The sequence below is a fragment of the Saccostrea echinata genome, unplaced genomic scaffold (genome assembly GCF_033153115.1).
Source record: "Saccostrea echinata isolate AGI-Se365-2 ecotype Australia unplaced genomic scaffold, CSIRO_AGI_Sech_v1 ptg000159c, whole genome shotgun sequence".
Taxonomy (NCBI): domain Eukaryota; kingdom Metazoa; phylum Mollusca; class Bivalvia; order Ostreida; family Ostreidae; genus Saccostrea; species Saccostrea echinata.
Window position 1 is genome coordinate 77,329 of NW_026889908.1, and position 24,506 is coordinate 101,834.

General features: G+C 34.2%; 7 non-coding genes and 2 pseudogenes across 7 annotated transcripts; all 9 read right to left on the reverse strand.

Annotated features, from left to right (window-relative positions):
• Positions 1 to 611: 611 nt before the first annotated feature.
• LOC133177504 (U1 spliceosomal RNA) lies at positions 612 to 775 on the reverse strand. Its single transcript, XR_009719739.1, has one exon. It is a non-coding gene; the product is annotated as a U1 spliceosomal RNA (small nuclear RNA).
• A 4,383-nt stretch (positions 776 to 5,158) lies between these two features.
• LOC133177481 (U6 spliceosomal RNA) lies at positions 5,159 to 5,269 on the reverse strand. Its single transcript, XR_009719715.1, has one exon. It is a non-coding gene; the product is annotated as a U6 spliceosomal RNA (small nuclear RNA).
• Positions 5,270 to 6,479: 1,210 nt separating this feature from the next.
• Positions 6,480 to 6,621, reverse strand: LOC133177507 (U1 spliceosomal RNA; annotated as a pseudogene).
• Positions 6,622 to 12,818: 6,197 nt separating this feature from the next.
• Positions 12,819 to 12,927, reverse strand: LOC133177474 (U6 spliceosomal RNA). The gene has a single exon (XR_009719709.1). It is a non-coding gene; the product is annotated as a U6 spliceosomal RNA (small nuclear RNA).
• A 1,210-nt stretch (positions 12,928 to 14,137) lies between these two features.
• Positions 14,138 to 14,301, reverse strand: LOC133177505 (U1 spliceosomal RNA). The gene has a single exon (XR_009719740.1). It is a non-coding gene; the product is annotated as a U1 spliceosomal RNA (small nuclear RNA).
• A 667-nt stretch (positions 14,302 to 14,968) lies between these two features.
• Positions 14,969 to 15,077, reverse strand: LOC133177475 (U6 spliceosomal RNA). The gene has a single exon (XR_009719710.1). It is a non-coding gene; the product is annotated as a U6 spliceosomal RNA (small nuclear RNA).
• A 1,210-nt stretch (positions 15,078 to 16,287) lies between these two features.
• LOC133177508 (U1 spliceosomal RNA) lies at positions 16,288 to 16,429 on the reverse strand (annotated as a pseudogene).
• Positions 16,430 to 22,626: 6,197 nt separating this feature from the next.
• Positions 22,627 to 22,735, reverse strand: LOC133177476 (U6 spliceosomal RNA). Its single transcript, XR_009719711.1, has one exon. It is a non-coding gene; the product is annotated as a U6 spliceosomal RNA (small nuclear RNA).
• A 1,210-nt stretch (positions 22,736 to 23,945) lies between these two features.
• On the reverse strand, positions 23,946 to 24,109 carry LOC133177506 (U1 spliceosomal RNA). The gene has a single exon (XR_009719741.1). It is a non-coding gene; the product is annotated as a U1 spliceosomal RNA (small nuclear RNA).
• Between the last annotated feature and the right edge of the window lie 397 nt (positions 24,110 to 24,506).

The following is a 24,506-nucleotide window of genomic DNA, read 5'->3' on the forward strand; positions in this document are numbered from 1 at the left end:
CATTTAGCCAAAAAAATGACATCGCTGCTGTATGAAATTGACATCCACTTTGATATATGAACAATTTCCTTTCACTTCCTTACACTGAATAAGAAATATTCACAAGAAAATTGGATTCTAAACTTCTCTGACGACCGCATGACAATCTCCACACTTTTGTTGTCACGGACACGACGTCACAGTAGGCATTACGTGAACCAAAGGCTACGGTCAAAGGGACGTAACTCCATCTTACTTGTATGCACATTTTTTCACGTGATCCCCGGATAACGTAAAGACACTAAGTACGCGTGTGTAAAAATAGAAGAACATGATTTTTTTATTAAATATAATTGAAAATACACACAAACAAACCAAAAACAAAGCAATAAAAATAAAATGAAATAAAATAACAAATATAGCTATACTGAGCTATTGAATCATAACAAACTAATTCATATAAAAATTGATTAACAATAACAAGAATAGAATAAACGTCTTAAATATCTACATGCAGTAAATAAAATTCATGCACAATGATACTGAAATTGTAAAAATATTAATTACTATTGCAGTTTTATATATGTGATAGGGTGTGGATAGTTTTTTCTCTTATTCTACATTTATTTATCCAGGGGTAAGCGCGAACGCAGACCCCCACACTTAAAAATTACGTGCCCGAGTCGCCCGCATTTGGGGCGATCGCAGGGTTCAGCCGATCCGGAGTGCAATGGAAAGGCCTCGCCCTGGAGGGACCCCCTACTTGATCAGGGTGCCCTCTGCACCAGGTAAGTATGAAAAGTGTAGTTGATACAGAAACTTAAAACTATGGCGCTGCGCAGAAAATTTGTGTTTAAGAGACCAGGGACGGTTTTATAGAATCAATGTCGCACGGATAGGCCTAAAAATGCAACATCCCCCTCCCAAATCACGCGCTCACCTTTAAATTTGACCTCTGTGTAGCAATCGCATATTTTACCTATCCTCATACATCTTTCCTACACATACTCCGTTTTTCTAAATGCGACGTACTGTCAACGTTTTCCATTCGTACTCTCAGCGTTTTAGTACTATCACCTGTATACCATATATAGTGCACTAGAATTTAAAGATTATTAATCTATTGATAAATAGAAATGACAATTAATAAGCAAAATATGAAAAAAAAAAAAAAAAGAAAGAAAGAAAAGAAAAAGAAAGAACAAAAATAAAGAAAATGATAAATAGTAGTGTCTATCAACTCCCCCCCCCCCTCCCCCCCTCCCGTTTGATTTAATTTTGTTGACTTCCTTTTGATTTATTTAAGAAATAATAATTAGTAATAATCAATATATATATATGGAATTCTTCCAAAACTTGCGTATCGTTCCAATTTTAAAAATAGGATAGACACTACATTGAAAATTGGCACAAAATACAGAAAATATAAAGAGAACAAATTTAAAAACTTTTTTAAAAATGAAAAAAATATGGAACGCTTCACGAATTTGCGTGTCATCCTTGCGCTACTAGCTGTGCAATCTTCGTGGTGAAGTTCCACTTTTTAGACCAATCAGAGGGTTGGATTTGTCCCACTTTTGTCCCACTTCTGTTCCACTTCTAATCAATCGACCAATCAGAGTAAGCCTACAAGTCAGAATTAGGACAGCCGCCATATTGGATAAGTCGCATAACATATAGTGAAAAATAAAAAGTTGAATTTCTTGATTATACATCGGAGTTAGAGTTCAAATTTAGTACCGGTGGATTCAGCTAAAAAAGGTTAGTAATACTGAAGCGAAGTACCATTGGAGAAATTGCTCTGATATCGATATTGAGAGGTTGTAAATAGAGGAAATTCGATTCGACGCATGTTGTTTACAACTTATAAAATACAAAAAAGTAACCGTTTTGCATTGTAAAAAGTTGTTAAATTCCATTGATCTTATCACAATTCATAACCTCGTAAATGCATGTCGTAGTAGATGACGATTCAATGTGTGTTTTATGTGCAAACTGACCTCGTACCATACCGAAGATTTCTGGCAACATGTGTACATTGTTGTGCATTGATTGAAAACGCCGATTGATTGATTTTTGTATGAAACTACACTGATTTTTATGTGAAATCACCTGATTTAAATCTGATTTCTTACTATGTACACACGGTCTCACTTAGTATAACATGTAACTATGATTTACAGCATGATTTTGTTGTTGACCTGTTTTCATTGTGTACATTTGTTAAAAACGCCGAATCAATGAAACTTGAGGGAAACTGAGCTGATTTAAATGTTAAAACAATTGATTCTAGTCTAATTTCATGCTGTATACACACAGTACTAGTAAGCACAGTGTATAACAGTGTTAAATGTGTATACCATAATGCATTATACCTATCTGCTAGTTTACTCCATTTGACACCTTCTTGTATGTATACAAGACAAAGGGCTAAGAATGTTTTTAGTCTTAGTTTTGATAAAATATTAAAGAATAATTAGAAATCTTGCATTTTCAGCCCCACAGAGTGCCTGGTGAGTGAACAGACTTGTACGCCATACTAGTAACAAGTTGGTACATAATTCCCTTTGGAACACCTTGTAGACCCCACCCTCCAGTACCCCTGGGGCCACACCGGTAAGCTGAATGGGATGAAATACCTTCACTCGAAGACAGACAAGGATCCCGAATAAGTCTCGGTTGTTCGAACCTTCATCGCAGACTGTGGAAACAGTAAGTAGCATTACATATTACATGTTACAAAAATACCTTTGATGTTTGAAGAGTATAAACAGATTATACCTACACGGCTATGTAAAATAATGAGAAAAACATTGATATAGCTTCATATATGATTGTGTAAATTTTGAAAAAATTGTAACTGAATGTGATTGCATAGTTGATTAAAACAATGTATCATAAACATATGAAATACAGGTACATGCAGCTCAATAATTGTTCTATTTTACAGGGACAGGAGGCAAAAGTAGATGTAGGAGCACGTTCATTATTGAGGAATTTAAGCATCAAGTCTCCAAGTGACAACCAGTTAGTCTGTGCTGCCAGCCCTGACAAGATAAGAGACCTTAAGGGCACTGACACCTCAGTGTTTGTGTGCGGCTTGTACCCAAGACTGCGAACCAGTTTAATGTGAAGATGTGCACTCAACAACCCCAGTCTGCTGTCATAATACCATAGACAGTCACTGTCCAGCTAACATGTGTCATTTACTCCCCTTGATGTGCCTTAAAATGCCTCTCAGATACCAAGGTCCATAGTTGTACTAAGAAAAGTTCACTGAGACTTATACAGAAAAAAAAAAAAAAGAACCAGTGAAAATTGTGGAGAAAGTGTAACAACCATTTCTAAGAAGTGTTGGGCATTACAAACTAGGTTAACTTTGTATAAAAAAAGACTTTGGAAAGAAACTTTTAATGCTGCCTAGTATTATCTGTTTTTACAGCATAATTCTAGAAGGTCCCAAGCCCTTATAAAGCAGAGGGAAAGTTTCTGATCCAAAATAAATAAATATCAAATCATTTGGTTGTTTTCTTTAAAATATTGCATAAAAACACATGTATAAAGTGTCAGGAATAAACCCACTGGGATTCGAACCCAGGTCTCTTGCCAATACAATAGAAAATCATGTTACAACTACACCATTAGATTTTAAAAGGACTCAAATTACACAAAGATCTGACATTTGAAATATGATGTAAGGAATAAAGTTAAATTAGCTTTCAGTTGAGTGAAATTTTGTAAAAAGGGTACAAAATATTTTATTAAAAGAAAAACCCTTGGAATATTACATGTACAACCTGTTGTCCACTAGAGAAGAAAAATTCCCTAAAATTTTGGAGAGTATATAATTTTTATAAAGGAATTGTTACATATTATCTTTCACATGGTAGCGTACACCTGAAAAGAAAACAACATTTCCTAGATTTTGTATAGCCCCTGTTCTAGGATGGCCATCCGTGGAGAGCCTACAATTCCACCTTTAAAAACCACTGACACTTGACGTTTAATATTTTTTCTCTTCACAAACAAAAACTTCTACTTAATAAAACACTAAGCTTGTGACTTATTTGGTATGTATGTTCATTTTTTTTTATTATAGTATTTGTGTGTGTGTGGTATGACAAATACATAACATCAAGTACACTCGAAATGAAATATATACTTTCCACGTAAACATCCTGTGTGTACCTCCTAAAATGGCTTCCCATACCCAGAAAAAATAGTTCCTTAAAAGCCATGCTTAATATTCAAAGAAAATTGAGAAAATAAGTTGATGGTAGATACTGAAATTGCTTAAAACACAAAAGGAGCCCAGAGTTGGGGGATTCAAATATTTTAACAGAAAGAAAAAAATCTATTTATAATATGGAACTACAATCGACTAAGTTCATTTTCATTGGTCGATCATCCTTGAAAGGAGGCGTAAGTGAGACTTGAAATTAATTCTGATTGGTCAAAAATACAGAAGTGATACCATAAGAAGATGTAAAGGAGAATTACAATTCAAGACAGTGAGGTTGAAATTAACACTTTACTGACTGTTGCAAAGTGAAATTAATAAAACCTGATGACAACGAAATAAACCTGCATGATGATTAATAGAATTTGACAAACGAGAGAGATATTAAACAAAAGAAAAAAAATATGGTTAGATTTTTTTGGTCTTATTCTGAATAAAATAATATACATTCAATTTGATGAGTTTTTCTTTGAATTTTGTATGAAACCACTTGTATAATGTGTCAAGAATGAAAAACCCACTGGGATTCGAACCCAGGTCTCTTGCCAGTAAATTAGGCAAGCGTGTTACCACTACACCATAGGAATTTAAAAAGACACAAAATACAAGGATTTGAGCTAAGAATATATATTCAAAATAATAAAATAAAGGCCAAATGAGCCTGGAAATGAGTAAAAGTGTAAGAAATGAACAGACAAGAATGAGAAAAAAATTCCCTTTTTGCCTTAAATTAGTGAAATTAATGCATAATTAATCAGCAAAAATATGCATTTTAAATCATTAAAATCAAAAATAAAAAATGGATATATTCACTTCAAAATTGGTGCAAATATAGAAAAAACATTCCTATAATTAAATCATTTTTGATTATGTAAAAATACCCCTTTCTTTCCTTTTTTCTCTCCCTTTTCTTCCCCCTTCTCTCCTTCCCCTTCCCTGGAAATGTGGGACAATACCACGAAGATTGCGCGGGATCCTTTGCGCAGGGGCCATGCTAATCTTCTCTGTATCGTTCCAATTTTAATATATGTACTGCCGAAAAGCAAGTACAATACCTACTACTTTTTGCAACATATAAATACTATGGAACAGAGAGTAATATGAAATAGCCCTTTTAAATATTTGCATACTGTAAACAGCTGAAGAAACGTTAATACTACGTAACAGGAAAGGTAACTGCTACACATGTGCCTATGTGACTTACACATGTGCACACATGTGTAATGAATAAAAGGAAGGAAATAAAAATTAACTGGAGTGAGGGGGTGAATGGGGGTGGGGGGAGGGGTCATTGTGCAAGAAAAAAATCGATAGCTTTATTTAGAAAGCTAAAAACAAAGGAAAATAAAAGTAAATAATTCTAATTTTATCATATTTCATATCTATCAAGTTTTGCACTGAATTCTTATAATCCAGCTACAACCACGATTTTCTCCGATGCCCAGAAAAATGACTGTCGCATATATTATTGAGATATGGTTGGTCAATGCGCAGAATGATTAAATGATATTATCGAGAATGGTGAACGCGATTCTAACTAGTTGAAGTAAATTGAAAGGGAAAATAAAATTCACTAACCTTATATTACTTGCTCTTCGAGTCCTTATCAATTTTTATAGAATTTAATTTCCAACACGTAATCCAATGCACATTTAGCCAAAAAAATGACATCGCTGCTGTATGAAATTGACATCCACTTTGATATATGAACAATTTCCTTTCACTTCCTTACACTGAATAAGAAATATTCACAAGAAAATTGGATTCTAAACTTCTCTGACGACCGCATGACAATCTCCACACTTTTGTTGTCACGGACACGACGTCACAGTAGGCATTACGTGAACCAAAGGCTACGGTCAAAGGGACGTAACTCCATCTTACTTGTATGCACATTTTTTCACGTGATCCCCGGATAACGTAAAGACACTAAGTACGCGTGTGTAAAAATAGAAGAACATGATTTTTTTATTAAATATAATTGAAAATACACACAAACAAACCAAAAACAAAGCAATAAAAATAAAATGAAATAAAATAACAAATATAGCTATACTGAGCTATTGAATCATAACAAACTAATTCATATAAAAATTGATTAACAATAACAAGAATAGAATAAACGTCTTAAATATCTACATGCAGTAAATAAAATTCATGCACAATGATACTGAAATTGTAAAAATATTAATTACTATTGCAGTTTTATATATGTGATAGGGTGTGGATAGTTTTTTCTCTTATTCTACATTTATTTATCCAGGGGTAAGCGCGAACGCAGACCCCCACACTTAAAAATTACGTGCCCGAGTCGCCCGCATTTGGGGCGATCGCAGGGTTCAGCCGATCCGGAGTGCAATGGAAAGGCCTCGCCCTGGAGGGACCCCCTACTTTTTTTTTTTTTTTTTTTTTTTTTTTTGGTTTAAAATAATTTATTGAGCAAATCAAATACATATTACATAATATGTACATTTTAAAACAATTATATAAACAATAACAGTGTTACTTTACAAACAAAGTATAAGTTAAAACATGAATGAGATTATCAGGAGACGATGGACAATGTATATTGCATTTAAACTGATTTTATTGGATGTACAAAATTATTGCTGAGAATGAATTAAATTGATGTACATAATATTTTATTTATATTTAAATATTGAAAGACTTTACTAAATGGACACAAATGATATCAATGGACATTGCATGAGAAATATTTAAACTGATGGACATTGTATTTGTTACAAAAGAATTTACGCTAGCAATTTATGAATGGAACAAAACCGGTTATACAAGTGTCAGGTAGTAAACATTAAATTCCAATGTTAAAGTCAAGGTCATCATTGTTAACAGAGCAAAACAGAGAAGTACGTAACCAATATGTGTAAAATTTAGTTTCATCGAATCTACAGAAATCAGCTTTTATTCTTAAAATCAATTTATTGATGTACATCAAAATTAGTCTATTAGAATTAATATTTTGGTTTTGGAATTTAACTAAACATCTAACTTGCCAAATTGTGGAGCACATTAAAGCTATTAAATACAAACACACAGATTCAGTTTCTTTGCTAAAAATATCTGTAGGAAAAGTATGAAAACGGATATGTGCAATATTAAAGCGTGAAAATTTATCATGTGTCATTACATTTAACCAATTTTTAACAAGCATAACAAGTGGCTTTACAAAATTACATTCATAGAATAGATGACAAACAGTTTCAATGTCAGTTTTACATAATGTACATATTTTTTCTTTGCGAATTTTAATTCTACATAGATAATAGCTGACAGGTATTATGTCGTGAATAATTCTAAACATTGTATCTCTGCTACTTTTATCAATAAAGTCATTATGTAAACGCCTGAAAACCTCTTTGAAATTAACACTTGGAAAAATTCTCATGATTCTCGGTACAGTTACAATATCTTCTAATAAAATAGTATAATACAGTTTAGTTGTCATACTACCGAAAGAATAATCATAATTTTCATTTTTGATTTCTAAGAACATTTTTAAATCATTTAAACATTTTTGATAAAAAACAGGCATAGTTTCTGAATGAGGTCTGTCATTCCTTGCATAACATGGTTCAAATTCTCTCAGGCTTATGCCTATCCAATAAACAGACAAAAAAGTATATTTTGAATCCTTATTATAAAGAATATTCTGTAGATGTTTTAATCTTAAGGATTGAAGTTTTAAATCAATATTAACCACTTCTAAACCACCATTTTTCTTATAATTGTAACAATCAGTTCGTTTAAGAGGTTCATATTTACTAGGCCATAAAAAGTTAAAAATTGCTCTTTCGAACTGTTTCAAATAATATTTTGGTAATATACAAACAGAACCAACATACCACAATTTGGCACAAGCTAATACCTTTACAACCATGGATTTTTCTACAAAAGACAAATACCGTTGTTTCCAAATATTTAACGTTTTAACAAATTTATTAAGAATAGGTTGCCAAATATCATCATATGTAACATTATTACCAAATTTAACCCCTAATAATTTACACTTTTCTACCCATGAAATGCCAAAAGGATGATCTGATCTACTTTTCCATTTACCAAGCCAAATACCTTTTGTCTTTTGTAGATTGAGTTTTGCACCTGAGGCGCGTCCATACAGCGTGCACCAATACAGTACACGCTCTATGGAGGCGTCACAGGTGCAAATAGCCAGACTATCGTCAGCGAATAAAGATAATTTAGCCGTTTTTGAAGTACCTGGTAGTTTAATACCTGAAATTTTTTCATCTTCCCGAATTTTAATGGCGAACGGTTCTAAAACTAAAATATATAACAATGGGCTCAGGCTACACCCTTGGCGCACCCCCCTACTTAAAGTAATAGGTTCCGAAATATGGTTATTGACAATAACTGAGGAACATACTTCATTATATAAAGTTTTTATCCACCGAATAAGAGAAGGCCCAAAATTATATGCCGAAAGTGTTTGAAAAAGAAAATCATAATTAACTCTATCAAAGGCCTTCTCTTGATCTAAAGAAATAAAAGCCACTGGGAGCTGTTTTTGTTCACAATAATCTATGATGTTCCTCATTAGATGTAAATTATCAAAAATGGTGCGCCCTGGCACGGCGCAGGTTTGATCAGTGTGTACAATATGTTCTACAACCTTTTTGACTCTATTTGTTATAACTTTAGAAATTAATTTGTAATCATAATTTAACAATGAAATGGGTCTATAATTCTTAACATTTTCCGCGTTCTCTGGATCTTTACAAATTAAAGTAATGTACGAAAGTTTTTGAGAATCGGACAAATGCCCTTCTTTAAAAGCTTCATTTGCAACAATAACAAAAGGATCTAAAAGTATGTCACTAAATGCAGAATAAAATTCTTTTGTTAGGCCGTCAGGGCCGGGTGATTTATTATTTTCCATGTCGCGCAGCGCTGCTAACAGTTCTTCTTTTGTAATAGGACCTTCACAGGTGTTCGAATAGTCGTTATGTAATTTTGGTACACTTTTAAGAAAATCGTCCGCTAAACACTGATCAATGCCTTCGTCCGTGTATAATTTAGAATAAAAATCTTTAAAGGCTGCCAAAATGTCGCCGGAATTTGTATATTCTTGGGAAGATTCACTTATAATTTTTGTAACAGTTTTTTTCCTGGCTCTAGAAATTTCCTGTTGAAAAAAGAATTTGGAAGGTTTTTCATCATTATCTAAACTTTCAGCTTTAGACCGAATTTTTGAGCCTGTATAATTTTGAAGCTGAAATTCTCTAATTTGACTTTTGATTTCCTTTAATCTATCAATAAACTGACCAGGACTTTTACTTTCGAAAAATTGTAGCCGATAGTATGACTTTTCCATTTGTCGTAAAATATCACGCTTTACATTAGATTTCTTTTTACAATAATGAATAGTAAAATTTTTAATCTGTTCTTTCAAATGATCCCATAATTCTAAATAAAAATCGAAACCATCAACCAATTCTGTCCAATACTTGGTAAATTGCTTAACAAAAGTTTTATCTTGTAACAGTGAATTATTAAATTTCCAATACCCTTTACCAAAATTAATTTTCTCAGATACCTTAATTTCTAAAAATACAACATCATGGTCGCTATGACCAAACGGAATATTCTTAATATGGACAATACTTTTTGATAATATTTTTGACATGTAAAATCTATCTAGTCTACATGCTACAGAAGAAGAACTCCATGTAGTGTTAATAACATCAGGGTATAAAAATCTATAACAATCAATAAGATGAAAATCTGAAATTACATTTTTTAAAATCAAACTACCACTTGTACCAGCTTGTGGGTTACCCCCTATCTTATCTAATTTTGTATTTAAGACACAGTTAAAGTCTCCCCCTAAAATTAAATGTTTATTACAGGTGAGTATGGGATATAAATCTTCGAAAAATGTTGACCTTTCGGAATCAATAGTCGGCGCGTATATGTTAACTATTCTATATTGTATTTCATCATAAGCTATATCTATGTAAACTAATCTTCCATCCATATCAAAATGAAATTTACTGATTTTAATATCTTGATTAATTACAATAATTCCTACCCCTCTACTACTTTTTGTACCAAAACTAAAATAACATTTTTCTGTATTAAACATTGAATTTATACTTAAGACATTATTCATATTAGTAAAATGGGTTTCTTGTATTAATATTAGCGATAATTTATGATCCGCGCACAGTGAAAGCAATTCATGTTTAGACTGGGCGTTTAAAAGGCCTTGAATATTAAGCGAGGCGATTTTTAAGGTCATGGCTAAAGTGAGGGTTGAATCTAGGGACGGTTGAGTGAAAAATAGATAATGGGCCGTGAGTTGTGTTTGCTTAACAAAAGGAAAAAATCATGGAAAGTATGAACGAAAATAGGGAAACTAAGAATGAAATACAGAGAAAAAATTCTAACTGAAATACAGATATAGTTAACGTAAAACATAATGCATGCACAGAAACAAAAGTAAATAACTGAAAATACATGAAAATAGGAAAAATGAAGAATAATCAAGGAAATATAAATAATAGCATAAATAGCTAAAATAATGAAAATGGAAATTATATCTAGTAATAAAGAAAATTGAAATTATAACTAGTAATAAAGGAAACAAATATATGAAATGAATGATTTTAAACAAAAAACCAGGAGAATATCTCCTTAAATTATTTACGGAAGTCCAGGGACGGTCCGGGTCAAAATCGGAGGAGTAACACATTTTCATTGTCTTTATTAATCGCGAGTTCGTAATCAAAAAGTCTTACATCCTGTTGGCTCGGCTGGGCTCTGACGAGAGGGGGCTAAGTGGTTCGTCTGAGAAGGCCACCACCTTCCTCCTCTTGCCGGTTACAATAGTGAAATCATCATCATCTGCCTCCATCTCCGTATCTCCCCAGTTGGTAGGGGGCACCTCAGTGTCCCCTCGAACAGAGACCTGGGTCCCGTTCAAGAGTTCCTTTACCAGAGAGCTGCCCTCTGACTCCCCCTCAGCGGAGAGACTCCCGTGGTCCTCCTCAGCTGCCTGTGAGGTGTCAACCGGTGTTGACTCCTGGGGATTGCTGTTATCCCCTATTTGAGTAGGGGAGTCTGAGGGCTGCTTCTCCTGGGGCTTACCGACAGCCCCACTGTCCTGGGGACACTCCTGTTCCCCATTCGCGACAACCTGTTTGTCCCCACCCTTGTCCTTACCAACAGGTTCAGGGTGTCCGGGCTTACCAACAGCCCCATTTCCTTTCTCAGGCTTTCCAACAGCCTGAGACTGGACCGCCGAAGCATAGCTCCGGGGTCCAGTCATCATTCTGGTACTATGGGAGCATTCTCCCCTGAGGTGACCCACCTCGCCACATCTGAAACATACGGGAGGTCGACCCGGTACCACATATAGACATTTATGCCCGTATATTGATGTCAGATACGGTATGTGGTCCTGATCTCCCTCCCGCATGGTCAGGGTCACGCTTCTAACTCCAGTCAGGATGTTCCCATCTTTGACATATTCAATTTTACTGATTTCTCCATACTTCTCTAGCACCTGTCTTATTTCTTCGTTAGTTACCCATATTGGGAGCCAGTGTATTTTCAAAGCAACCCTTATCCTGTCGCATGCCTCCAGTCTTACTCGTAGATCTCGTCCCTCAAAGAAGAATTCTTCTCCGTCATAACGGTCCACGATTTCCTTCTCTTCAAACGTCAAAAACCACGTATCTTGACGCTCCATCTGCCATATGGCGATTACACTGCTCTCCTCCAGGACTTCGGTGACAAAGGCTGTTACATCTCTTCTGGTCATCTTCTTGGATGTTCTCTGAGTAAGCTTAAGTGTCTGTTCCATAATAATACTGCTAGAAAGATCTAGGACATTCATCATGGTAAGGGACCCCCTACTTGATCAGGGTGCCCTCTGCACCAGGTAAGTATGAAAAGTGTAGTTGATACAGAAACTTAAAACTATGGCGCTGCGCAGAAAATTTGTGTTTAAGAGACCAGGGACGGTTTTATAGAATCAATGTCGCACGGATAGGCCTAAAAATGCAACATCCCCCTCCCAAATCACGCGCTCACCTTTAAATTTGACCTCTGTGTAGCAATCGCATATTTTACCTATCCTCATACATCTTTCCTACACATACTCCGTTTTTCTAAATGCGACGTACTGTCAACGTTTTCCATTCGTACTCTCAGCGTTTTAGTACTATCACCTGTATACCATATATAGTGCACTAGAATTTAAAGATTATTAATCTATTGATAAATAGAAATGACAATTAATAAGCAAAATATGAAAAAAAAAAAAAAAAGAAAGAAAGAAAAGAAAAAGAAAGAACAAAAATAAAGAAAATGATAAATAGTAGTGTCTATCAACTCCCCCCCCCCCTCCCCCCCTCCCGTTTGATTTAATTTTGTTGACTTCCTTTTGATTTATTTAAGAAATAATAATTAGTAATAATCAATATATATATATGGAATTCTTCCAAAACTTGCGTATCGTTCCAATTTTAAAAATAGGATAGACACTACATTGAAAATTGGCACAAAATACAGAAAATATAAAGAGAACAAATTTAAAAACTTTTTTAAAAATGAAAAAAATATGGAACGCTTCACGAATTTGCGTGTCATCCTTGCGCAGGGGCCATGCTAATCTTCTCTGTATCGTTCCAATTTTAATATATGTACTGCCGAAAAGCAAGTACAATACCTACTACTTTTTGCAACATATAAATACTATGGAACAGAGAGTAATATGAAATAGCCCTTTTAAATATTTGCATACTGTAAACAGCTGAAGAAACGTTAATACTACGTAACAGGAAAGGTAACTGCTACACATGTGCCTATGTGACTTACACATGTGCACACATGTGTAATGAATAAAAGGAAGGAAATAAAAATTAACTGGAGTGAGGGGGTGAATGGGGGTGGGGGGAGGGGTCATTGTGCAAGAAAAAAATCGATAGCTTTATTTAGAAAGCTAAAAACAAAGGAAAATAAAAGTAAATAATTCTAATTTTATCATATTTCATATCTATCAAGTTTTGCACTGAATTCTTATAATCCAGCTACAACCACGATTTTCTCCGATGCCCAGAAAAATGACTGTCGCATATATTATTGAGATATGGTTGGTCAATGCGCAGAATGATTAAATGATATTATCGAGAATGGTGAACGCGATTCTAACTAGTTGAAGTAAATTGAAAGGGAAAATAAAATTCACTAACCTTATATTACTTGCTCTTCGAGTCCTTATCAATTTTTATAGAATTTAATTTCCAACACGTAATCCAATGCACATTTAGCCAAAAAAATGACATCGCTGCTGTATGAAATTGACATCCACTTTGATATATGAACAATTTCCTTTCACTTCCTTACACTGAATAAGAAATATTCACAAGAAAATTGGATTCTAAACTTCTCTGACGACCGCATGACAATCTCCACACTTTTGTTGTCACGGACACGACGTCACAGTAGGCATTACGTGAACCAAAGGCTACGGTCAAAGGGACGTAACTCCATCTTACTTGTATGCACATTTTTTCACGTGATCCCCGGATAACGTAAAGACACTAAGTACGCGTGTGTAAAAATAGAAGAACATGATTTTTTTATTAAATATAATTGAAAATACACACAAACAAACCAAAAACAAAGCAATAAAAATAAAATGAAATAAAATAACAAATATAGCTATACTGAGCTATTGAATCATAACAAACTAATTCATATAAAAATTGATTAACAATAACAAGAATAGAATAAACGTCTTAAATATCTACATGCAGTAAATAAAATTCATGCACAATGATACTGAAATTGTAAAAATATTAATTACTATTGCAGTTTTATATATGTGATAGGGTGTGGATAGTTTTTTCTCTTATTCTACATTTATTTATCCAGGGGTAAGCGCGAACGCAGACCCCCACACTTAAAAATTACGTGCCCGAGTCGCCCGCATTTGGGGCGATCGCAGGGTTCAGCCGATCCGGAGTGCAATGGAAAGGCCTCGCCCTGGAGGGACCCCCTACTTGATCAGGGTGCCCTCTGCACCAGGTAAGTATGAAAAGTGTAGTTGATACAGAAACTTAAAACTATGGCGCTGCGCAGAAAATTTGTGTTTAAGAGACCAGGGACGGTTTTATAGAATCAATGTCGCACGGATAGGCCTAAAAATGCAACATCCCCCTCCCAAATCACGCGCTCACCTTTAAATTTGACCTCTGTGTAGCAATCGCATATTTTACCTATCCTCATACATCTTTCCTACACATACTCCGTTTTTCTAAATGCGACGTACTGTCAACGTTTTCCATTCGTACTCTCAGCGTTTTAGTACTATCACCTGTATACCATATATAGTGCACTAGAATTTAAAGATTATTAATCTATTGATAAATAGAAATGACAATTAATAAGCAAAATATGAAAAAAAAAAAAAAAAGAAAGAAAGAAAAGAAAAAGAAAGAACAAAAATAAAGAAAATGATAAATAGTAGTGTCTATCAACTCCCCCCCCCCCTCCCCCCCTCCCGTTTGATTTAATTTTGTTGACTTCCTTTTGATTTATTTAAGAAATAATAATTAGTAATAATCAATATATATATATGGAATTCTTCCAAAACTTGCGTATCGTTCCAATTTTAAAAATAGGATAGACACTACATTGAAAATTGGCACAAAATACAGAAAATATAAAGAGAACAAATTTAAAAACTTTTTTAAAAATGAAAAAAATATGGAACGCTTCACGAATTTGCGTGTCATCCTTGCGCAGGGGCCATGCTAATCTTCTCTGTATCGTTCCAATTTTAATATATGTACTGCCGAAAAGCAAGTACAATACCTACTACTTTTTGCAACATATAAATACTATGGAACAGAGAGTAATATGAAATAGCCCTTTTAAATATTTGCATACTGTAAACAGCTGAAGAAACGTTAATACTACGTAACAGGAAAGGTAACTGCTACACATGTGCCTATGTGACTTACACATGTGCACACATGTGTAATGAATAAAAGGAAGGAAATAAAAATTAACTGGAGTGAGGGGGTGAATGGGGGTGGGGGGAGGGGTCATTGTGCAAGAAAAAAATCGATAGCTTTATTTAGAAAGCTAAAAACAAAGGAAAATAAAAGTAAATAATTCTAATTTTATCATATTTCATATCTATCAAGTTTTGCACTGAATTCTTATAATCCAGCTACAACCACGATTTTCTCCGATGCCCAGAAAAATGACTGTCGCATATATTATTGAGATATGGTTGGTCAATGCGCAGAATGATTAAATGATATTATCGAGAATGGTGAACGCGATTCTAACTAGTTGAAGTAAATTGAAAGGGAAAATAAAATTCACTAACCTTATATTACTTGCTCTTCGAGTCCTTATCAATTTTTATAGAATTTAATTTCCAACACGTAATCCAATGCACATTTAGCCAAAAAAATGACATCGCTGCTGTATGAAATTGACATCCACTTTGATATATGAACAATTTCCTTTCACTTCCTTACACTGAATAAGAAATATTCACAAGAAAATTGGATTCTAAACTTCTCTGACGACCGCATGACAATCTCCACACTTTTGTTGTCACGGACACGACGTCACAGTAGGCATTACGTGAACCAAAGGCTACGGTCAAAGGGACGTAACTCCATCTTACTTGTATGCACATTTTTTCACGTGATCCCCGGATAACGTAAAGACACTAAGTACGCGTGTGTAAAAATAGAAGAACATGATTTTTTTATTAAATATAATTGAAAATACACACAAACAAACCAAAAACAAAGCAATAAAAATAAAATGAAATAAAATAACAAATATAGCTATACTGAGCTATTGAATCATAACAAACTAATTCATATAAAAATTGATTAACAATAACAAGAATAGAATAAACGTCTTAAATATCTACATGCAGTAAATAAAATTCATGCACAATGATACTGAAATTGTAAAAATATTAATTACTATTGCAGTTTTATATATGTGATAGGGTGTGGATAGTTTTTTCTCTTATTCTACATTTATTTATCCAGGGGTAAGCGCGAACGCAGACCCCCACACTTAAAAATTACGTGCCCGAGTCGCCCGCATTTGGGGCGATCGCAGGGTTCAGCCGATCCGGAGTGCAATGGAAAGGCCTCGCCCTGGAGGGACCCCCTACTTTTTTTTTTTTTTTTTTTTTTTTTTTTGGTTTAAAATAATTTATTGAGCAAATCAAATACATATTACATAATATGTACATTTTAAAACAATTATATAAACAATAACAGTGTTACTTTACAAACAAAGTATAAGTTAAAACATGAATGAGATTATCAGGAGACGATGGACAATGTATATTGCATTTAAACTGATTTTATTGGATGTACAAAATTATTGCTGAGAATGAATTAAATTGATGTACATAATATTTTATTTATATTTAAATATTGAAAGACTTTACTAAATGGACACAAATGATATCAATGGACATTGCATGAGAAATATTTAAACTGATGGACATTGTATTTGTTACAAAAGAATTTACGCTAGCAATTTATGAATGGAACAAAACCGGTTATACAAGTGTCAGGTAGTAAACATTAAATTCCAATGTTAAAGTCAAGGTCATCATTGTTAACAGAGCAAAACAGAGAAGTACGTAACCAATATGTGTAAAATTTAGTTTCATCGAATCTACAGAAATCAGCTTTTATTCTTAAAATCAATTTATTGATGTACATCAAAATTAGTCTATTAGAATTAATATTTTGGTTTTGGAATTTAACTAAACATCTAACTTGCCAAATTGTGGAGCACATTAAAGCTATTAAATACAAACACACAGATTCAGTTTCTTTGCTAAAAATATCTGTAGGAAAAGTATGAAAACGGATATGTGCAATATTAAAGCGTGAAAATTTATCATGTGTCATTACATTTAACCAATTTTTAACAAGCATAACAAGTGGCTTTACAAAATTACATTCATAGAATAGATGACAAACAGTTTCAATGTCAGTTTTACATAATGTACATATTTTTTCTTTGCGAATTTTAATTCTACATAGATAATAGCTGACAGGTATTATGTCGTGAATAATTCTAAACATTGTATCTCTGCTACTTTTATCAATAAAGTCATTATGTAAACGCCTGAAAACCTCTTTGAAATTAACACTTGGAAAAATTCTCATGATTCTCGGTACAGTTACAATATCTTCTAATAAAATAGTATAATACAGTTTAGTTGTCATACTACCGAAAGAATAATCATAATTTTCATTTTTGATTTCTAAGAACATTTTTAAATCATTTAAACATTTTTGATAAAAAACAGGCATAGTTTCTGAATGAGGTCTGTCATTCCTTGCATAACATGGTTCAAATTCTCTCAGGCTTATGCCTATCCAATAAACAGACAAAAAAGTATATTTTGAATCCTTATTATAAAGAATATTCTGTAGATGTTTTAATCTTAAGGATTGAAGTTTTAAATCAATATTAACCACTTCTAAACCACCATTTTTCTTATAATTGTAACAATCAGTTCGTTTAAGAGGTTCATATTTACTAGGCCATAAAAAGTTAAAAATTGCTCTTTCGAACTGTTTCAAATAATATTTTGGTAATATACAAACAGAACCAACATACCACAATTTGGCACAAGCTAATACCTTTACAACCATGGATTTTTCTACAAAAGACAAATACCGTTGTTTCCAAATATTTAACGTTTTAACAAATTTATTAAGAATAGGTTGCCAAATATCATCATATGTAACATTATTACCAAATTTAACCCCTAATAATTTACACTTTTCTACCCATGAAATGCCAAAAGGATGATCTGATCTACTTTTCCATTTACCAAGCCAAATACCTTTTGTCTTTTGTAGATTGAGTTTTGCACCTGAGGCGCGTCCATACAGCGTGCACCAATACAGTACACGCTCTATGGAGGCGTCACAGGTGCAAATAGCCAGACTATCGTCAGCGAATAAAGATAATTTAGCCGTTTTTGAAGTACCTGGTAGTTTAATACCTGAAATTTTTTCATCTTCCCGAATTTTAATGGCGAACGGTTCTAAAACTAAAATATATAACAATGGGCTCAGGCTACACCCTTGGCGCACCCCCCTACTTAAAGTAATAGGTTCCGAAATATGGTTATTGACAATAACTGAGGAACATACTTCATTATATAAAGTTTTTATCCACCGAATAAGAGAAGGCCCAAAATTATATGCCGAAAGTGTTTGAAAAAGAAAATCATAATTAACTCTATCAAAGGCCTTCTCTTGATCTAAAGAAATAAAAGCCACTGGGAGCTGTTTTTGTTCACAATAATCTATGATGTTCCTCATTAGATGTAAATTATCAAAAATGGTGCGCCCTGGCACGGCGCAGGTTTGATCAGTGTGTACAATATGTTCTACAACCTTTTTGACTCTATTTGTTATAACTTTAGAAATTAATTTGTAATCATAATTTAACAATGAAATGGGTCTATAATTCTTAACATTTTCCGCGTTCTCTGGATCTTTACAAATTAAAGTAATGTACGAAAGTTTTTGAGAATCGGACAAATGCCCTTCTTTAAAAGCTTCATTTGCAACAATAACAAAAGGATCTAAAAGTATGTCACTAAATGCAGAATAAAATTCTTTTGTTAGGCCGTCAGGGCCGGGTGATTTATTATTTTCCATGTCGCGCAGCGCTGCTAACAGTTCTTCTTTTGTAATAGGACCTTCACAGGTGTTCGAATAGTCGTTATGTAATTTTGGTACACTTTTAAGAAAATCGTCCGCTAAACACTGATCAATGCCTTCGTCCGTGTATAATTTAGAATAAAAATCTTTAAAGGCTGCCAAAATGTCGCCGGAATTTGTATATTCTTGGGAAGATTCACTTATAATTTTTGTAACAGTTTTTTTCCTGGCTCTAGAAATTTCCTGTTGAAAAAAGAATTTGGAAGGTTTTTCATCATTATCTAAACTTTCAGCTTTAGACCGAATTTTTGAGCCTGTATAATTTTGAAGCTGAAATTCTCTAATTTGACTTTTGATTTCCTTTAATCTATCAATAAACTGACCAGGACTTTTACTTTCGAAAAATTGTAGCCGATAGTATGACTTTTCCATTTGTCGTAAAATATCACGCTTTACATTAGATTTCTTTTTACAATAATGAATAGTAAAATTTTTAATCTGTTCTTTCAAATGATCCCATAATTCTAAATAAAAATCGAAACCATCAACCAATTCTGTCCAATACTTGGTAAATTGCTTAACAAAAGTTTTATCTTGTAACAGTGAATTATTAAATTTCCAATACCCTTTACCAAAATTAATTTTCTCAGATACCTTAATTTCTAAAAATACAACATCATGGTCGCTATGACCAAACGGAATATTCTTAATATGGACAATACTTTTTGATAATATTTTTGACATGTAAAATCTATCTAGTCTACATGCTACAGAAGAAGAACTCCATGTAGTGTTAATAACATCAGGGTATAAAAATCTATAACAATCAATAAGATGAAAATCTGAAATTACATTTTTTAAAATCAAACTACCACTTGTACCAGCTTGTGGGTTACCCCCTATCTTATCTAATTTTGTATTTAAGACACAGTTAAAGTCTCCCCCTAAAATTAAATGTTTATTACAGGTGAGTATGGGATATAAATCTTCGAAAAATGTTGACCTTTCGGAATCAATAGTCGGCGCGTATATGTTAACTATTCTATATTGTATTTCATCATAAGCTATATCTATGTAAACTAATCTTCCATCCATATCAAAATGAAATTTACTGATTTTAATATCTTGATTAATTACAATAATTCCTACCCCTCTACTACTTTTTGTACCAAAACTAAAATAACATTTTTCTGTATTAAACATTGAATTTATACTTAAGACATTATTCATATTAGTAAAATGGGTTTCTTGTATTAATATTAGCGATAATTTATGATCCGCGCACAGTGAAAGCAATTCATGTTTAGACTGGGCGTTTAAAAGGCCTTGAATATTAAGCGAGGCGATTTTTAAGGTCATGGCTAAAGTGAGGGTTGAATCTAGGGACGGTTGAGTGAAAAATAGATAATGGGCCGTGAGTTGTGTTTGCTTAACAAAAGGAAAAAATCATGGAAAGTATGAACGAAAATAGGGAAACTAAGAATGAAATACAGAGAAAAAATTCTAACTGAAATACAGATATAGTTAACGTAAAACATAATGCATGCACAGAAACAAAAGTAAATAACTGAAAATACATGAAAATAGGAAAAATGAAGAATAATCAAGGAAATATAAATAATAGCATAAATAGCTAAAATAATGAAAATGGAAATTATATCTAGTAATAAAGAAAATTGAAATTATAACTAGTAATAAAGGAAACAAATATATGAAATGAATGATTTTAAACAAAAAACCAGGAGAATATCTCCTTAAATTATTTACGGAAGTCCAGGGACGGTCCGGGTCAAAATCGGAGGAGTAACACATTTTCATTGTCTTTATTAATCGCGAGTTCGTAATCAAAAAGTCTTACATCCTGTTGGCTCGGCTGGGCTCTGACGAGAGGGGGCTAAGTGGTTCGTCTGAGAAGGCCACCACCTTCCTCCTCTTGCCGGTTACAATAGTGAAATCATCATCATCTGCCTCCATCTCCGTATCTCCCCAGTTGGTAGGGGGCACCTCAGTGTCCCCTCGAACAGAGACCTGGGTCCCGTTCAAGAGTTCCTTTACCAGAGAGCTGCCCTCTGACTCCCCCTCAGCGGAGAGACTCCCGTGGTCCTCCTCAGCTGCCTGTGAGGTGTCAACCGGTGTTGACTCCTGGGGATTGCTGTTATCCCCTATTTGAGTAGGGGAGTCTGAGGGCTGCTTCTCCTGGGGCTTACCGACAGCCCCACTGTCCTGGGGACACTCCTGTTCCCCATTCGCGACAACCTGTTTGTCCCCACCCTTGTCCTTACCAACAGGTTCAGGGTGTCCGGGCTTACCAACAGCCCCATTTCCTTTCTCAGGCTTTCCAACAGCCTGAGACTGGACCGCCGAAGCATAGCTCCGGGGTCCAGTCATCATTCTGGTACTATGGGAGCATTCTCCCCTGAGGTGACCCACCTCGCCACATCTGAAACATACGGGAGGTCGACCCGGTACCACATATAGACATTTATGCCCGTATATTGATGTCAGATACGGTATGTGGTCCTGATCTCCCTCCCGCATGGTCAGGGTCACGCTTCTAACTCCAGTCAGGATGTTCCCATCTTTGACATATTCAATTTTACTGATTTCTCCATACTTCTCTAGCACCTGTCTTATTTCTTCGTTAGTTACCCATATTGGGAGCCAGTGTATTTTCAAAGCAACCCTTATCCTGTCGCATGCCTCCAGTCTTACTCGTAGATCTCGTCCCTCAAAGAAGAATTCTTCTCCGTCATAACGGTCCACGATTTCCTTCTCTTCAAACGTCAAAAACCACGTATCTTGACGCTCCATCTGCCATATGGCGATTACACTGCTCTCCTCCAGGACTTCGGTGACAAAGGCTGTTACATCTCTTCTGGTCATCTTCTTGGATGTTCTCTGAGTAAGCTTAAGTGTCTGTTCCATAATAATACTGCTAGAAAGATCTAGGACATTCATCATGGTAAGGGACCCCCTACTTGATCAGGGTGCCCTCTGCACCAGGTAAGTATGAAAAGTGTAGTTGATACAGAAACTTAAAACTATGGCGCTGCGCAGAAAATTTGTGTTTAAGAGACCAGGGACGGTTTTATAGAATCAATGTCGCACGGATAGGCCTAAAAATGCAACATCCCCCTCCCAAATCACGCGCTCACCTTTAAATTTGACCTCTGTGTAGCAATCGCATATTTTACCTATCCTCATACATCTTTCCTACACATACTCCGTTTTTCTAAATGCGACGTACTGTCAACGTTTTCCATTCGTACTCTCAGCGTTTTAGTACTATCACCTGTATACCATATATAGTGCACTAGAATTTAAAGATTATTAATCTATTGATAAATAGAAATGACAATTAATAAGCAAAATATGAAAAAAAAAAAAAAAAGAAAGAAAGAAAAGAAAAAGAAAGAACAAAAATAAAGAAAATGATAAATAGTAGTGTCTATCAACTCCCCCCCCCCCTCCCCCCCTCCCGTTTGATTTAATTTTGTTGACTTCCTTTTGATTTATTTAAGAAATAATAATTAGTAATAATCAATATATATATATGGAATTCTTCCAAAACTTGCGTATCGTTCCAATTTTAAAAATAGGATAGACACTACATTGAAAATTGGCACAAAATACAGAAAATATAAAGAGAACAAATTTAAAAACTTTTTTAAAAATGAAAAAAATATGGAACGCTTCACGAATTTGCGTGTCATCCTTGCGCAGGGGCCATGCTAATCTTCTCTGTATCGTTCCAATTTTAATATATGTACTGCCGAAAAGCAAGTACAATACCTACTACTTTTTGCAACATATAAATACTATGGAACAGAGAGTAATATGAAATAGCCCTTTTAAATATTTGCATACTGTAAACAGCTGAAGAAACGTTAATACTACGTAACAGGAAAGGTAACTGCTACACATGTGCCTATGTGACTTACACATGTGCACACATGTGTAATGAATAAAAGGAAGGAAATAAAAATTAACTGGAGTGAGGGGGTGAATGGGGGTGGGGGGAGGGGTCATTGTGCAAGAAAAAAATCGATAGCTTTATTTAGAAAGCTAAAAACAAAGGAAAATAAAAGTAAATAATTCTAATTTTATCATATTTCATATCTATCAAGTTTTGCACTGAATTCTTATAATCCAGCTACAACCACGATTTTCTCCGATGCCCAGAAAAATGACTGTCGCATATATTATTGAGATATGGTTGGTCAATGCGCAGAATGATTAAATGATATTATCGAGAATGGTGAACGCGATTCTAACTAGTTGAAGTAAATTGAAAGGGAAAATAAAATTCACTAACCTTATATTACTTGCTCTTCGAGTCCTTATCAATTTTTATAGAATTTAATTTCCAACACGTAATCCAATGCACATTTAGCCAAAAAAATGACATCGCTGCTGTATGAAATTGACATCCACTTTGATATATGAACAATTTCCTTTCACTTCCTTACACTGAATAAGAAATATTCACAAGAAAATTGGATTCTAAACTTCTCTGACGACCGCATGACAATCTCCACACTTTTGTTGTCACGGACACGACGTCACAGTAGGCATTACGTGAACCAAAGGCTACGGTCAAAGGGACGTAACTCCATCTTACTTGTATGCACATTTTTTCACGTGATCCCCGGATAACGTAAAGACACTAAGTACGCGTGTGTAAAAATAGAAGAACATGATTTTTTTATTAAATATAATTGAAAATACACACAAACAAACCAAAAACAAAGCAATAAAAATAAAATGAAATAAAATAACAAATATAGCTATACTGAGCTATTGAATCATAACAAACTAATTCATATAAAAATTGATTAACAATAACAAGAATAGAATAAACGTCTTAAATATCTACATGCAGTAAATAAAATTCATGCACAATGATACTGAAATTGTAAAAATATTAATTACTATTGCAGTTTTATATATGTGATAGGGTGTGGATAGTTTTTTCTCTTATTCTACATTTATTTATCCAGGGGTAAGCGCGAACGCAGACCCCCACACTTAAAAATTACGTGCCCGAGTCGCCCGCATTTGGGGCGATCGCAGGGTTCAGCCGATCCGGAGTGCAATGGAAAGGCCTCGCCCTGGAGGGACCCCCTACTTGATCAGGGTGCCCTCTGCACCAGGTAAGTATGAAAAGTGTAGTTGATACAGAAACTTAAAACTATGGCGCTGCGCAGAAAATTTGTGTTTAAGAGACCAGGGACGGTTTTATAGAATCAATGTCGCACGGATAGGCCTAAAAATGCAACATCCCCCTCCCAAATCACGCGCTCACCTTTAAATTTGACCTCTGTGTAGCAATCGCATATTTTACCTATCCTCATACATCTTTCCTACACATACTCCGTTTTTCTAAATGCGACGTACTGTCAACGTTTTCCATTCGTACTCTCAGCGTTTTAGTACTATCACCTGTATACCATATATAGTGCACTAGAATTTAAAGATTATTAATCTATTGATAAATAGAAATGACAATTAATAAGCAAAATATGAAAAAAAAAAAAAAAAGAAAGAAAGAAAAGAAA